The sequence below is a fragment of the Pseudorca crassidens genome, chromosome 4 (assembly GCF_039906515.1).
Source record: "Pseudorca crassidens isolate mPseCra1 chromosome 4, mPseCra1.hap1, whole genome shotgun sequence".
NCBI classification, from domain to species: Eukaryota; Metazoa; Chordata; class Mammalia; order Artiodactyla; family Delphinidae; genus Pseudorca; species Pseudorca crassidens.
Genome location: NC_090299.1, coordinates 18,221,961 through 18,239,596, shown reverse-complemented (window position 1 = coordinate 18,239,596; position 17,636 = coordinate 18,221,961). Strand labels below are relative to the sequence as shown.

The 17,636-nt window shown below is 39.7% G+C and overlaps 1 long non-coding RNA gene across 1 annotated transcript in view; it reads left to right on the top strand.

Moving 5' to 3' along the window:
- Positions 1–10,865: 10,865 nt before the first annotated feature.
- LOC137223425 (uncharacterized) overlaps positions 10,866–17,636 on the top strand; it is a 50,149-nt gene continuing 43,378 nt past the window's right edge. Inside the window, exon 1 of the long non-coding RNA XR_010942867.1 lies at positions 10,866–11,046. This is a non-coding gene — a long non-coding RNA (uncharacterized lncRNA). The remainder of the gene's footprint in view (positions 11,047–17,636) is intronic.

Below are 17,636 nucleotides of genomic sequence, written 5' to 3'. Positions count from 1 at the left end.
AGGCATAGCTGGGATTTAGAACCAACAGAGGGATGTTCAAAGAAGCATAGGCACTGAAGGATTGGTATGTTTTAGAATCCAAAGGAGACTTTCAAGATGGAAATTAGTAACTAAATGTCAAAAGCTGTGCAGACTCCCAACTAAATTTGGTGGGTGGTATTTAGCTGAAATTGTGGTAATAAAAACCAGATTGCATGGGATTTAGTGGGTGGTGAGTACAATGCAAGTAACAGCTTTAGACTATTCTAGAAATTTTGAGATGATAGGAAAGTAACTAGAGAGGTAACAGCTGAAGAGGATTTTTAGAATAACAGAAACCTGCGCCTTCTTGTAGGGCAAGAACAAGGGCAATTGAGAAAGACGGAGCAGAGGAAAGAGCTGAAGGAACGCAATTCCAAAATAGAGAGGAGGGGACAGAAGACAGCACAACGAGGGCTCTTTAACCTTGGCAACAATGGTTCTTCTCCCAGAGGAAAGAACAAAAGGTGAGAAGGAAGAAGACACAGTGGCACTTTAAGAGGCAGAAGAGGGACGTTACAGAAATGTACCCTGATTTTGGTAAATAGAGGTTGGACTTCTCTTGAAAGTTAAGGTGCATTAAGGGACTGACCTGGTTCTTGAGAGCAGAGTCTGGAATGGCTAGAGGTGGGGATGCTAACGCGTGGTCAACAGCAACTGATGAAGAGCAGTGCTTAGAGCTCAGCTCACATGGAACCGGAAATTTGGGGGGAGCCACTAAGTTTTTCCAGGTTTTATCAAGACAGTCCTTGTAGCTGGTTAGAGGGGCAGTTAAGGCAGAGAATAAGGGACCATTAAGAAATGGTGGGGCTTCCCTGGTGGCACAGTGGTTGAGAGTTCGCCTGCCGATGCAGGGGACACGGGTTCGTGCCCCGGTCCGGGAGGATCCCACATGCCGCGGAGTGGCTGGGCCCGTGAGCCATGGCCGCTGAGCCTGCGCGTCCGGAGCCTGTGCTCCGCAGCGGGAGAGGCCACAACAGTGAGAGGCCCGCGTACCGCAAAAAAAAAAAAAAAAAAAGGGTGAGTTTGAAAGAGGTCAGGAATTTTCGGGCAGCAGTCTGAGTATTTGATGAAATGACTGGGCAGAAGAGTTCCAATGAGGATGAAATACAGGCTTACAGAGAGTATAGAAAGAGCAAAGGTAGACAGCTGAGGACAGAGGAGAATTTTCAAGTCAAGATCTTAGAAGGTGGGCCATTTTCAAATGCTGAGGATATCTGGGGTTTCTCTGTGCTCATGGATTGCTGAGGCAGAGAGGAGATTTTTGGAGCAAAAGATGAAGAGGACGAGAAAACAGGCCAATGTGTTAAGAGTTGTTAATTTAAGTATTAAAATGTTGGAGCTGGAGAGGAAAATTTAGAGGCTGGTGTTTATGTTTGGAAAGGATGTTTTTGGACACTTTAACTTGTTTTTAAGCTAATGGATTATAAAGTAAGTAATTATGATCTGATAAAAATGTAAGATTTCTTAAAAAGGAATGAACTAGTGGAGTAGAATTTATTTCAAATGGGACATGCTCCATTTATAGCACAGATGATCTGTTAACAAAATCTGTTACTGAATAAAGAAAATATCTTCATGAAAATTGATTGACCAGTCAATTCCGTCAAAATAATACACAGAGCCAGGAGACCTTCTGCCTTCCCCATTCCCTTCTTTAAGCTTTTGCACACTTCAGAGGCACTTCAGAAAGCAAAGAGATTGGGTCCAGGATCTGAGTCCTGTCTGTTTCACAAAGTTTGCATGTTGCAGATTTGCAGTAGAAGCTGCGAGTGAATTGACTCCTTAACAGAAATACATTTTATTCTCCTGGGCCACCCAGAATCTGCCTTCTACTCCAAATGTAGAGAGGCCTATCTTTATAAAGAAAACTGAGGGTGTTTGAGGTATTTACAGACCATGTGGAGTTCTAATTGGTTACTTTGTGGTTTATAAACCTGCTTTTGGAATTACCTGTAATTTCCTCTTCGAATCTGCCTTTGGCCATTTTTGGCTATTGCCCTTTAGTGGTACCAGAAACAGAATCCAATTAGGGAAGATAATAAACACAAAGATGAAACTAAAATTTATCAGTTTAACCTCTCGCTATCTAATACCTAGAACAGTGCTTGTTACAACAGAGTAGGAGCTCAATAAATATTTGTTGTCGATTGCCTTGCTAAGGCTAGATTTATTCATAAGAGCTTCAGAGAAGGAAAGATGCTTAGATTAATGACCAAATTGAATTTTTGTTTTTGCAAGGTTTTTGATACTGTTTCTAATGTTAACAATATTGGCAATTTTGAGAGAAAATTAAAATTGCTTGGCTCTGTCAACCATTTAGTCATTTATTTAACAATCATATTTTAGGTGCTGAGAATCCCAGTCTTTGACTAGTACTGCATACATTTTTAACCACGTGATTGGTGTTACCATATCAGCTGGTAACTGGGTCTATGGAGACACTCTGGGAAGAGGCACCACATCTGTCTCTGCAAGTCAGGGGAGGCTTCATAGAGAAGTCATGAAAGATGAGTAGTAATTCATCAGGTAGACAAGGGAGAGAAAAGCCTACCAGATCAGTACAAAGGCATGTTAGCGGGAATGATCATGGCATGATGGGGAAATTGCAAGTAATTTAGAAAGTTTGGAAAGTAAGGTGTCTGTGGGAAGGAGAGGAGCCAGCCATGGAAGGTGTGAATGTCAAGTTGAAAAGTTTGAGCTCCATCCTGTGAGTGAGAAGGAGTCATGGAGAGGCCAGATTATAAACAAGAGAGTGACGTGACCAGATTAGAGTTTCAGAAAGATTCTTCAGGCAGCGCTGTGGAGGACAGACTGCAGTGGAAGCCGGAGACCAGCTAGATCATTAATATAACTGTCAAGATGATTCAAGGACAGTGGAGACAGGCAAGAAGGATGGGTTTGAGATGATGGGTTGAGGAAGATGAGTGAGGATGGGTCTAGGTGACTCATCACTGAACCAACTCGTAACTGGTCCATAACTGGTAACATAAGGCAGAGAGAACATTTGTATAAATAAAATGCATAAGCAGACCAAAATTTTGTACATTGAACATTCCACTAATTGTGCAGATTTGGGAATCTTTTTTCCCCCTAGGACACATCTGTCTCCAAACAGTTAATGAGTGATGAAGTGGACCAAAGGCAGGAAGCAAGGAGGCAGAGAATCAAAGTCTTTGAAAATCAAGCAAACTAAATTATTAATTTTTTCTTCCACCCTGGCTCCCCAGACAGAGTTCACTGTATATCACTGAGAAAAGTGAATTATGTATCTATCTGAACACTGTTGTCAGAAATACCAAATTCTAGGATAGAAAATTCAGCAAGCCAACTATTTTCTCCCGATTATCTAAAAACATTAACTCCCCTACTCCCCCCACTCTGCACCCTGGACACACCCCGGCCCAGACATTACATTTTAAATCATTGGAGTATCTTAAAAATAATGTTGGCAACTTCAGTGTCCAGGTTTTCCTTATTCCTTTTGTTTTTCCCTGTTGGTCAAAGTGAGAAACAGTAGTGAGGATGGACAAAGGAAGAAGGGTGGTTGGGGAATATGTATATTAGGTGATTGGGAATTAGGATTAGAGGATAGTTTGAGGCCACTCAAAGTCAAATCTGAGAGGACCTTAAAGACTACTTAGTTCCTTTCCTTCATTTTAAAGTAAATACTGTTGAACCACAGAAAGATGAAATGACTGACTTAAGGATAAACAGCTAACAGGAAAGAGAACCAGCTGAATGGGAAAAAGATGTGAAAACTACTTTTAAAAGTCCTATACTATTTCTATTATGTAGACCTTATCTATACTTGAAGCCTGGGAGTTTAATTTACAATTCCTAAATAGAATATACCATAACAATAGGCCCAGTTAGTGAAACCCAGAATCTTGCAGAAGCTGTAGAAAAAAAAGTACAAGATCATTTGGGGATTGGAATCAGTCATTTTTTTTCTTGTAGTTTGAAATGCTTGTAAATGAGAGTATTGGAGTTAAACATTTTCTGCATTTTATAAGTGGTATGTGGCACATGTAGAGACTTGGAAATGCTTTTTTGAGAAGTGATCATTATACAGCAGAATAACTTGAATTTGTGGGAAGCTGGCATTGCTTGATTTCAAAAGTTTAGTTAAAAAAAAAAAGTCAAGTGTGAAAGTCCACATAATAATGGGATTTTTTTTTTTTTTCTCCTTGGCACTGGAATGGGTACCATATAGTCCCTTAATTTCTTAAGTAAAAACTTCAATTAAGGGGATTCTCTTAATCCTTATGGAAAATATGCTTCATATGGTGTGTAAAATCAGGCAAATTTTGGAAAGAAGAAAAGCAGGCAGTAGTCTTGAAAAACAAAAATGGTCTGCTTGAACTTGCCTTTCTTGAAAAAAACAAAACCCAACATTCTTTCATAAAGCATTTTTTTCAAAAGTATTTGCCCTTGAGCATTTTTTCCTACTTACCCATGCTTATCTTTCAAAACAAACATTTATTCCTTTCTACTATATGGTGTGAGGAAGTTCCTTTGAGGTTATGCCCTACAAACTATCCAAGCAGTAACTGTCACCTCCTTCCTATGGCACAAAAGATGACTAACTCAACCGCAGGCCGTGCTGAGCATAGTGCGGTGATTTCACGACGGGGGCCGTTCACATGTGACCTATGGGACCGTTTCTCAAGGGGAAAAAACACAGAATTGTATTTCTGTGTGCAAATAAAATTTGGGGTCCTTTTGACCCAATGGAAAATGTGTGTCTGCTGGTGGCTACCAAGTTGGAATACGATGATTTACACTTGGAAACATTTGTGTCATTTATCATATGATGTTACTGGCCTACAGCATGGCTGCATAACAAATAACCATATTAAAAATTAATCTTTTCCACTACATCAGACTGTACGTCTTTTGGAAGCCCCAAGTTTTCTCTTTCCTTTTTGCCCTATCCTCTTTTCCTGTCATCACCCTTTACATTAACTATAGGATTAAGTTAAAAACTCGTGCGCTAGGTATTCATGGCTGTGCTTTCAGACTCCCAGGCTCCCCTTTCGCCCTTCTTTCCTGCTTCTCTGCAACATATATCTTCTATCCAGTGGAACTGGTTCACTCTCTGTCCCCGAAACACACCTTCAAATCCTGACCTCAGGAACTGCGTTTACCTTCTTAATCTTATTCTTTTATAGCTAGGTTTAAATCCTACTTCTCTGACTAAATCATGCCCAAGTAATCTCTCCCAGAAATTCCTTAGTAACATCATTTTGTAAACCGCTCATTACTTTTAACGTTTACTTTTTAATATTGGAGAGGATGCAAAACTTTACCGCTACCTTCTTAAAATCCCTGGCTGGGCCTGAGAATTAAATTGGCATAAAATGGATTAACAGGAGAAAAGTGTACAGATTTTTTTTTTTTTTTTTTTGGTTTTTGTTGCTGTGCGCCGGCTTTCTCTAGTTGCAGCGAGCGGAGGCAGCTGTTCGTTATGGACTCGTTGCGGTGCGCAGGCTTCTCGTTGTCGTGGCTTCTCTTGTTGTGGAGCACGGGCTCTAGGCGCGCGGGCTTCAGTAGTTGTGACACGCGGGCTTCAGTAGTTGTGACACGTGGGCTCAGTAGTTGTGGCTCGTGGGCCCTAGAGCGCAGGCTCAGTAGTTGCGGCGCGTGGGCTCAGTTGCTCTGTGGCATGTGGGATCTTCCCGGACCAGGGCTCGAACCCGTGTCCCCTACATTGGCAGGTGGATTCTTAACCACTGCGCCACCGGGAAAGTCCCGCATGCAGATTTTTACATGTACCTAGGAACCCCATAGGAAGATGAAGACCCAAAGATGTGGCCAAGTCTAAGTGTTTATATACTAGGTTGCACAAAGAGAGACAGGTACAGAAAAGTAGTTAAAATATATGAAGAGACTAAAGGAAGTTGAGATATTTTAACAAGGTCTGTTTGTACAGAGTTCTCTCGGCCTCCACTTCCCATCTCTGGTGGTAAGAATGTTCCTTTCCTCCTGGTACAGAGAGGGCATCCTTCATATGTGAATTTTTATCTCCTGCTTTCAGAAAGAAAAGGGGAGGTCGGAGCACCCTTCTTGTACCTGCTGTTTTTCAGTGCTTTTATTTTATTTTATTTTTAAATTTATTTATGTTATTTGGCTGTGTTGTAGTTGCGGCACGCAGGATCTTTGTTGAGGCATGCGGGATCTTTCGTTGCGGTGCGCAGGCTTCTCTCTAGTTGTGGCATGCAGGCTTCAGAGCGCATGGGCTCACTAGTTGTAGCATGCGGGCTCTCTAGTTGTGGCATGCGGGCTCTAGAGCGCACAGGCTTAGTTGCCCCACGGCATGGGGGATCTTAGTTCCCCAACCAGGTATCGAACCTGCGTCCCCTGCATTGGAAGGAAGATTCTTAACCACTGGACCACCAGGGAAGTCCCCTTTTCAGTGCTTTTAGTTCGATATAATCCGTATGCTAAAGTGGCATATTTTGGGGGGGGGAATTTCTGCCACTGTTCAAAGTTTATGTCTTATCTCTCCTTTGATTTTGTAATTCTTTGAGACTGAGATTGTGTTGTAGACTTATCTGTTCCCCGAAGGTGCTTTTTCCGTAGTAGGCGCTGAATAAATATTTATGGATATTTTCCTGCATTTTACAATCGAGTCACAAAAGCCCATGTTTGGATCTTGTTTTTCTGAGCAGAGGAACATTTACTACCTTAATAAAATGTGTATTCTGATATGATCTGTAATCTGCTTTAAGCCATTTTAGGCTTGCATATACTAGCGAATAGAGTTCTTAAAAATTACGTAATTATTTACTGTGGAGAATTTTGGTAATATCATCGATGATGTTAAAGTTTCTAGAAAAGAACTGTTTCAAGAATTGGGGCAGTAACGTTTTGGCACTGGAAGAGATAGACAGTAGAGGTCACTGAATCATCCTACCTTTCTCCTACTGTAGCAATGCATTCTCTCTATAACATCCCAGATAGGCCCTGACATGGAAGTCCCTGGAATTATTTGCGCCTTCATTTTACTAATCTAGTCTTAGTTATTCATAACGCAAACCACTTGGTCTTTTCCGTTAAGAGTCAAAAGTATCCTTAAGAGTAACTAATATTGAGTTGACTTGGGAGTCCTGGAGGACGCCAGAACCCTTCTCAGCTTCCTAGGGGCTAATGCTCTGTCTCCTGGATACTAAGCTATTGCTTACTCCTCTAGGCTGAACTTGGCCTAGGCACGAAACTCTCCAAAATGTCCCTATTTTCAAATGTACAGTGGCTATACTATATATGCTTTGGAATGCTCTTTGGATAGATCTATGATAATAACACGTAATTTATCACTCAAAGTGAAGTATCGTTGTCAGTAAATACAGTAATATCTCAAATTGTATATTGCACATAGCATTTTTGTAAGTACCTAGGTGTATAAACTTTTGGTATTTCAACAGACTTGTGAGTTAAGGAGGGACCAAATTATTAGCCTAGCTTTATAGATAAGGCAGTTTGACCCAGGGAAGAAATACGATTTTCCCATTTCTAGATAAAATTAGGATGGGAACCTAACTTCCCTGACTCTGTTAATTCATTCTGCTGTCTTTCCAATATCCACTATGTAAGAACAAGTGGGTTTGCCACACCAGCTCACGAGGCATCGGTGTTCTGCCTCTGACTTTAGCTGTGGTGAAGCATCCAGTTGAAAAAACAATCCCTACTTTTATGCTTGCATCTTACATGGAGTTTCATTCTAAATTGTGCTATGTTTTATGAAAGATAATCTGGCCAATTTCTTAATTGCATTCCATTCCTATGGTTTAGAAAAAAAATGTTGTTGCATTTACAAGGAATGTGTATCGCCCAAACACATAAAAGCGTATTTAAATTGCTTTGGATTTTGATTATTTTAGTATACTAGTTTACCATAACTCAGCAATCTGTAGTGAACCACTGGCCTCTGATTGCATTGTCCCCTCCAACTCTATCCCTGCTCAAATTATTAAGTGGAAAGAATTCTAATTATATAATCTCATTTTGGGGAAAATTGGGAAGAGTAGGTAGAAATCTAAATGATGCATGTTACTCTTGAAGAGAGCTAGGAAACTAGAGCCAGGTCTCATGGCACTCTAATTAAAACTTTTATTTCTGCAGATTTATTCTGTGGTCCTTACTGAACAGATCTGCCTTGGGTTTCTGCTGGTGAGTTTTTCAGCAGGAATGCGCGCTTTGTTTCTTTGAATAGTTGAGTGCAGATTAGTGGTATGCCAATTTCCTGTGGCCTTTCAGAGCTGCAATTTGAGCTCTGTTTGCTCCTGGCCCTTGCACAGCGGAAAACAATGGGTGACTTCTTTTAGGTTTCACTTCAGGGCTCTTAGAAACAGGGGAAGTGGCTAAAGCCCTACTTTACAGGTAATTAACAATAGATAATGTTTGCTCTGCATTTTTTAGAGCCGATAAAAGGTAGAAGAACATATTCAGCTCCTGATTTAGACACCGTGCAGTGGTTTTATGGATACAATAGCTGTCTTAGCATCAGCAAGGTGGCATTGAAATCTGGGTCACATATATGACTGAGCACAAAACTTTTAAAAAGTAGAAGAAAAATGAATAGTATTAAAACACTGATGGGTAAGCAAGAAAGCACTCCTTAGAGATGCAAAAGAAACTGTCACTTCAAGCCATGCATTTTGGTTAAGGGTGCATTTATTATATCTATATCTGTTTTATGAGGTGAACAGTTTTCATCAATTGTTGATACTTAGTCAAGATAATTTTTTATGTTCTATAAATTCAACTCTAGAATCCAACTGTTTGTTAAAATAATGCCAGCTTAAGAAGTTTTTATTTGCCATCACATTTAATCATTAGCCACAGGTATCCTTATGAAATGGTCTTAGACGCCTAATATGTTGTAGAAAACAGTGTATCTTATGCTTTTATTGGATATTTGGTAGCGATAGCGTTTTTATTTTAATACTCTACTCTGAGTAAATAACATTTTCTTAGACTACCCTTCTCCCTGAAACATATTATGTCCACCTCGTGACAAAGTAGGTTTGTAGCCATGCTGACAGATTAATTGATTTATTCAATTTTCAACAGTTATAAAATACCTGCTCTGCCCTCACATACTGGCAGAAGCACTAAGGATAAAAAGACGGTTGGGGCCCTGTCCTTAAAGAGATTATGGCCATCTTTTTCCCAGCATTGTTGCCAAGAGAAGGTGGAGGCTTCTCTTTGGAAAAAACTAATCTCAATTTTAATACTTAAAATTTACACCTATAATTGTAATGTGTAGGCAGCGTTGTTGATAAAAATCTGAAGACTGGGTCATGTCTGAGATCCCCAAGTAACTTATTTTTAGAGTGAACATAACTCTAAACCCAAAGTTAGTGGCTTTTCGTTCCAAGCCACCTCTAGCTAGCGACATGAAAATGTCACCTTACTCATCTGCTGTTTGGAGATGATGAATATGGAGAAGTGGCTTTAGCAGAGAATTTATATATCATTTAAAGCCAGAGCAGCTCTAAGTGTGTTTAGACACCCTGGAGAACCGTGTTTAAGTACAGAGGTGTACAAAGGTGAAGGAGCCCTACATCAATTAATTAGTCAGTCCAGACTTGCTGAATGCCCAGACCATGTGCAGCCCTGTGCCAGGGCTGTGGGTTTAAGGAAAAAGTATAAGCTCTTGATCTCCACTAAGAGCTGGATCAGGAGGCTGACCTGGCAACCGGAAATAGGAAAGCACTTAAATCCTCTTTTCTGCTGATACAAGTAACATGTGTTTATTGTAACACTGTTTTTGAAAATTTAGAAAAAGGATAAGGCAGAAAACAACACACAAGCCTGCCACCCATTTCTGAGTTAGCAAGGGACAATTCTCTGCATACTCTCTTTACCTATCTATTTTCTTTACCTTCTAAAATAAAAAAAATTTAGAAGTAGACACATGCCTCTACTTTTATTCTCCCTTTATTGTCTTGCATTACTCATTGAATCTTTCAGAGTAGAGGCATTGTTTCCAAAACATGGTGTAGACCAGAACAATCTTTCAGAAAAGAGTCACTGAAATGAACCAAAATTTGTCTTTTACTTCATTTACTTCCCTCCTTTCTATCTTCTTAGTGAAGTGGAGCTCTTTTCAGAGCGTGGAGAAGGGGAAAAACTCAGCTTGTCCTTTTCAGCTCTCCAGCACTTACTCAGCGAGGCACATTTATTGGAGGAAAACTAAGGTACTCGAAAAGATAAGAAAAAGAGAACTAAGAAAATTCGGATTGCCAGTGAAAGCATAGAGGCTCAGTGGCAAGAATCCAGGATTTTTATTTAAAATAAACTATAATTATTTGATATTGTCAATAATTACAGCAAAATAGTCTTGTAAAGAAAGGACTTTTTAAAAGAATGTCGACCGTGGCTTTGCTGTGAGAGCTAGGTAGCTGTTCCTTCTCTTCCGCATCTCCCACTTTTTATGTTAACCGCGCTAACGGGGCTAATAAGTGACCTTAAGAAACTGTGTCTCTGAAGACTAATGTTCATCATTTTCCCCACGGTGACTGGCTTGGAATCATGTAACCAAGTTTATTATCACTGTCATTAAAATCAGTGTATATTTCATTCCGGTTGTACAGGAAGTGATTACTTAAAGTATCCATTTAAAATATGACTTAATGTTTAGATAGTGAACTTGTATGTTTATCATGTCAAAGCCTCAGAGTAATATTTTGTTTTCCTCAAGGGCTCTAAATGGCTGCCAGGTTGCACACAGTTGTGATTAGCTACGTGTACACCCACAAAGCTATCGATATTAAAATAGCAGAGCCAAAATGATACTATTAGAATGTTCAAGTTCTCTTGTTCCTTTGTTCCACAGATTGAAGAAGTGTTTGGAGTTGTAAGCAAAGTAACTTCTTCAGCATGCACAATTCTCATACTAGAATGCTGACATCTTTGATCTTTCGATGAAAGAACTCATTTGCTGATACAACTGATGCCCTTAGGAAGAAGTGATGATCCGATTTTGATTTCATTTAACCTTTTACCATGACTCCTAGATAGGTAAGTGTTCTGCCCAAAACTAAGGTATTTGAAAGCAGCAATGAGCTCACTTAATTTCTCTATTTTAAAGAGTGCTTTTGATGGTTTACTAGACACGACATCACAGCTTCCTGTTTCATATTTGAGTTAAGCAGAGTTGGAGAAAACCATTTGCCCTACGTTTTGAAACTCTAGGGACAAAAAGCCCCTCACCAGAAGCTTCAGAAGCACAGTAGCTTTTTTAAACTTTTAACAGTATTAAAACCTCAGTACTGATGAACCAAAGAAATACACAACCTCCCTCCTGCCTGCCCCCCCAAAAGAAGGGTAAAAGTGAAAATAGAGGATTGAATAAGGCAAATGAGTAATTAAGCTCTTCACTTTTAAGGGCTCACAGGTTTTTCTTAAAGAAAATATTTTCCTTCTTCCTAATCACAGCTAGCCTAGCACTTTGCATGTTGGCAAAATTGTTTTGTCTTCTCAATTGAGAAAGGGACATTTAAGGGAGAGTCAAGCTTTAGGCTCAGTCAGTCACTCGGAGTTAGAATGTAGTGATGGTGGCTACGGAAATGAAGTGTTTATTAGTGTGGTTAAGTAAAGAAAAATTATTGAATCTCTCCTGCTCCTTGGGGAATAAAAAACATATTTGGCATTGTGTATTGCTCTTGTGCAATAATTACTTATAATTATTTTATGACTTTTAAAAAAAGGCAACAAAGGAACATATTACAGAAAACAAGACACTTCAGAAACCTGCATAAACCACTGATAACTTAAGATTCCTAGAGAGGAAGTTCTACCATGTGACAAATTAAAGTTATAAAGTATGAGAGTTTTAAAAGATGGAATACAATAATTTGAAATAATTGGGCAATTCAGCAAAAATGTTTTGTAAGCCCAACCTGTGCACATCCATAATAAGGAATTGGAATGCACTAAATTCTCTTAGAGAAGCAAATTGAAATACTGAGTCTGTGGAGAAACGAATGACTGTTAACTGGGCTGAGGTAGCAAGCACACGCTGGGAGAGGAGCCGTGGGCCAGCTTCCTAGGTCATGGTGTTGAATGAGACACATATATTGCTTCCAATTTGGTATCTTCTTTTCTCCTCTTAATTACAGGAAGAAAAAGATTTTTTAAGGGTAGGGGGCACCATCACAGTTTCAGCACTAGTAGCCTACTAGCTCTGTATTTCAGATATTGCCACCCTTAAGAGGTGAAAGTTTTCTTTCTCTTCTGGGATTTATTCTTCTGTGAAACTCAGAAAGACTAGACCTGTTCCATATAGGAACCCAGGTCACAAAGTAGTGGAACCCTAGGCTGGGGTCCTTGTCATTTCAGTTCTTATTACCAAATATGGCATTTGAACTCTTCGCTTATTATGTGATGGACTTTTCCTCCGTGAAATGTTACTTGCCTTTCTCTATAATCTCCATTTCCTGAATTTTCAGTTTGGAAGCTGTATGTTTATTCTTATGTGTATTAATACTCATTCCCAGATAATTTACCTTTTTGTGATTTGTTTTTCTCACTGTATCATAAGTTTCTCCAAAGGATAGATCTCTCTTTTCATATCCATTCATTATATTCTGAGCTCAAATTTATTGAGTGCTTACTATACACCGGGGTAGCTGGGAACTGTTCTAATAACTTTACGTGCATTAATTTATTTGATCTTCTCAACAATTGTATGAGCTAGGTGCCATTATTATCCTCTTTTATCGATGAGGAAACCCAGGCAGAGGGAAGTGAAGTAACTAACCCAGGTTCCCATGGCTAAGGCTTGGGGAACTAGGATTTGAACTCTGGTTACCTGACTCCAAAGCCTGTGCCTAATGCATGCGTTTAAGATCTACCTTTGATTATTTTAGCCACAGACTTCCAAGAGAGTGGCCGTTGCTACTTTTCCTTAGAAATATTTGTGATGCCTCCAAATTCCTTTGTTAAATCCTAATGCCCAGTGTGATGGTATTTGGAGGTAGGACTCTGGGGAGACGATTACATCGTGAGGGTGAAGCTCTTCTGAATGGGATCAATGCCCTTATAAAAGAGACCCCAGAGAACGTTGTTAGTCCTCAAAGTATTATCAACCGGATAAATGGACACGGCTCTAAAGGATCCTTCAATCTAATTGAATAAGACCAATACACAGAAAACAACCAATATATGCTGTGGTATGAGATCTAGTGAAGTATAATTTTAAAACAAACCTCCCCAGGTAATTCTTGTGATAAGCCAGGTTTGGATTCCCTAGTCTAGTTCCCAGGTTGCCAAACGTATTTTCTAGTAGAACTCTTTTTCGACCAAATAATGTTACCTAAGTTGGTATATATTGATAAAAGAGATAATAGGTAGCCACTTCAACTGAAGAGAGAGGGGTGGTGGGTGGCCTTTCTTCCTCCCCACCTCCTTAGCTTTTCCTTTCTTCCCCTCCCAGAACACCCCCAGAATAATTTTAAAACCATGAATTTAAGGAGCAGATGAACAGTCATCCATGGAGAGCCTTCAGGGACCAATAAAACTTTGGAAATAGTATGCAAAATTGTGTACGTGTGTGTGTTTGTGTTTTTTTCTTGGGGAAGAGTCCAGGGCTTTTTCAGATTATTAACGAATCGGTCCCAAAAAAGGGATAAGAACCCACTGCCCCACCTACAGAAAAGGCACTTTATTTTTTATGCATAACCTCCTTTTTTGAGGCAATTAGTGAAGATTGGATAATTTATAACAAAGATAAGCATAAGGTTTTTAAATGCTGCCCCTTATCATTTGGAAACTAGAGGGGGACCATTAAATGATTCCACCTGGATTATCATCATGTAGCAGTCAAGTGGTAAGTACTTCACCATTTTTTTCTGTGGCTGCGTTGGGTCCAGAATTTTTGTTTCTGATCCCCTTGAATCTCCAGTTTCCAAATAGTCTTCTATTACTGAAAAAGAAATTCAATTTCAAGACTTTTTAATAACAAGTGCAAGATATCCTTGCATTCTAATACAACTGTGCCTTTTTCAAAAGTTGACTTTACCTGTAGTTTTTAAATTAATTATTTATTTTTGGCTGCACTGGGTCTTCATTGCTGCGCACGGGCTTTCTCTAGTTGCGGCGAGTGGGGGCTACTCTTCATTGCAGTGCGTGGACTTCTCATTGCGGTGGCTTCTCTTGTTGCTGAGCACGGGGTCTAGGCGCGTGGGCTTCAGTAGTTGCGGCTCGTGGGCTCTAGAGCGCAGGCTCAGTAGTTGTGGCACACGGGTTTAGTTGCTCTGTGGCATGTGGAATCTTCCCAGACCAGGGCTCAAACCCATGTCCCCTGCATTGGCAGGCGGATTCTTAATCACTGTACCACCAGGGAAGCCCCTACCTGTAGTTTTTTTTTTTTAATGTTCCAACCGAAATAGATATTTTTAAAAGCTTCATAAAGTTTGATGCTCAGCAATTGCTTAACTGAGTCTTGGGTTTTCCATATTGCCAGATCAAAGAATACTGGGAAAATACAGAGTATATACAATTCTATTCTTTCCAGGTTTCCGTTGGAAAGCTATTCCAGAATTACTATGAATATGTAGATTAGTTTGGCACACTGCCATTACTCCTAGTACTGAATCACTACATTTAAGTGATGAGCTCATTTGTAAAATGTTCACTTAGGTTACGACGGTGAGGAGAGGCAAGATAGATATGCGATGTACTGATGCTATAGCCACTCTTTCAGATATGGCACTTACTTCATCACTTAAGTTGGAATTAAGTCATTCAATTCGACAGATTTATCAGGTTTTTGCTAGAGTTCTGGGAATTACAGCATTGAACAAGATAACTACAATTTTTTACCTCACAGAGTTGATGCTTCAATAAAGAGAAATAGACAGTTATAAACAGGCAATACTAATATGTTATAATAAAAGTGCCCTTGTGCAGTGGTAGTAGAGTGTGGGATGTGAGTTTGCTAAACAGATGAACAACAGTTTTTCTGAGATTCTTGGCTTTTCTGTCATGAAATATGGAAAAATAAACATATTGTCTTAGTCCATTTGGGCTGGTATAACCAAATACTATAGACTAGGTACATTATAACAACAGAAATTTATTTCTTACAGTTCTGGAGGCTGGGAAGTCCAAGATCAAGGTGCTGGCAGAATCAGTGTCTAGTGAGCACCTTCTTCCTGGTACATAGAAGGCTGTCTTCTCATTGTGTCCTCACATGGTGAGAGGGGTGAGGGAGCTCTCTGGAGTCTCTTTTATTAGGGCACTAATCCCATTCATGAAGACTCCACCCTTATGACCTAATCACCTCCCAATGACCCTACCTCCAATTGTCATCATGTTGGAGATTAGGCTTCAACATATGAATTTTGGGGGCACACAAACATTCAGTCCATAGCAGTAAGTGTATAGTTAACTTTATAAGGAACTACCAAACTTTTCCAAAATAGTATATCATTTTTGCATTCCCACCAGCAATAAATTAGAATTCCTATTGCTCTGCATCCTTGCCAGCATTTGGTATTCTACTAATTGTACCCTTTCTTGTTTTCTAATATTCTTCAGGAGTTATTCCCTCCCATACGATCTCTCCTATCCTTTCAGAGGGCTTTAGATAGGGAAGGTAGAGGCTTGTGCTCAGTCTCCATCTTGGTCTAATTTTCCATACATGGTTTAGCCCAGTCTTTTTCCCCTACTTTGTAAAAACTTGTTTTTCCAGAGACCTCCTAACACTTCCCTATCAGAAAGTAAGTTACTTTAATTTTTTTTCTCATTCAATTGAAACCACAATATAAGACAGAGTTTTTATGGAGGTCTGTCCTATTTGTGTAGAATTTCTGGAAGACCTTATCCAGTTTTTTGCATTAGTTTCCTTTTGTTCAACAGATCCCAGAGCATATTGTTTTCTGACATCCATACATGATTGATAGATTTTAAATATTATCTTAACACATGTTGCTGACATTTTGTAATTGCATCCTCTGGATTTTTACACAGCATGTGCAAAACATTTGTACAACATAGTGCAACATGATATTTGAAGGCACTATTTTTGTACCATAATAAAAGAACTAAGTATTTTTGTTTCTGATTTCTTTGACCTCTCCTTTCACAAGCTCCCTTTCCAGAAACTACAGTTTCTTTCTAAACCTTAAAAAGCTCAGCTTTTTCCTAGGCATTAATCTTATCAGCAAGAGGCCTTGAAGTCATATCCTAGCACATGGGCAGACTCAGAAGGGGCATCTGTCCTTTGCCTGCTGGGTGCTCTGCTGTTGCTTTTGTTTAATCTTTAAACTGCGTCATCCAGCAGTGGACTACCTCTGATAGAGGTCCAGGGCAAAAAAACAGTGGGCTCACATCAACCACAGGATAGGACTTATCTCCTAGCAACTACTATTAGCTAAGATAAAGGTTCACTTTAAAAACTACCAAACAGTATGAAAGTTAATTTACATATAATGGCTCAAAATTATCCATTTACTCTTTTGGGAGCTTTATCTTCCACTTTTAAATGAGCTTTGCTACTTTTAAAGTTTTATTTTCATATTCATTGCTAGGTATTCATTTTTCTGGGTATGGTGAGTGAAAACCTAAGGGGCAATCAAGATTCTCTTTTTTGGTGGTGACTCTGTTTTTAATTTGCCAGGTATTTTTTTCACAGAATTCAATAGCTGCCATCTGATTTTTTAAAAATCTGGTTTAGGGCTTCCCTGGCGGTGCAGTGGTTGAGAGTCCGCCTGCCGATGCAGGGGACACGGGTTTGTGCCCCGGTCCGGGAAGATCCCACATGCCGCGGAGCGGCTGGGCCCATGAGCCATGGCCGATGAGCCTGCGCGTCCGGAGCCTGTGCTCCGCAGTGGGAGAGGCCACAACAGTGAGAGGCCCGTGTACACCCCCCCCCGCCGAAAAAATCTAGTTTAATCTTACGAAGATAATTGTAGTACCAGGGGTTTACTTTAATGTGTTTAAACGCTATCTTTGTTCATAAAAAGGTATTTTTGAGCCAGCTAAAAAACATAGTAAAAGAATTGTTACTAAAAAAAGAAATAAGAGAATCAGGATTAAAAAGCAAAAAATGTAAGAGGATGATTACAAGTATAAGCAGTTAATAAATTTGCTATGTTTGAGCTTCCAATATGATCCAAAGTTTCCTTTCAGACTAGAAGAAAAAGTGAAAAAATTGTAGTTTGAGATGCTTGAGATTTTTAGGAATTATAGGTAGTTCTCGTGGAGGACAATTTTTGCCCCTGGCACTAAACTCTAGAAGACAATTCTCACACAGAGCTTATGTAGAGGGAATTGAATTTTGGGAATGGACAGTATCCTCAAAAAAAGGTAGAAAGAGTTCCTGTAGTTATTTCTCATAGCAAACTTCAATAAAAGCCAGAGATATAAAACTAAGCCATATTTTGGTGAAGGGAACTGATTTCTTTTTCCCCCCAGGAAATTTACAAGGGCCTAAACTTTGTGGACCAAATCATAATCTTTTTTTTTTTTTTTGCAGTACGCAGGCCTCTCACTGTTGTGGCGTCTCCTGTTGTGGAGCACAGGCTCCGGATGCGCAGGCTCAGTGGCCATGGCTCACGGGCCCAGCCGCTCCGTGGCGTGTGGGATCTTCCTGGACCGGGGCACGA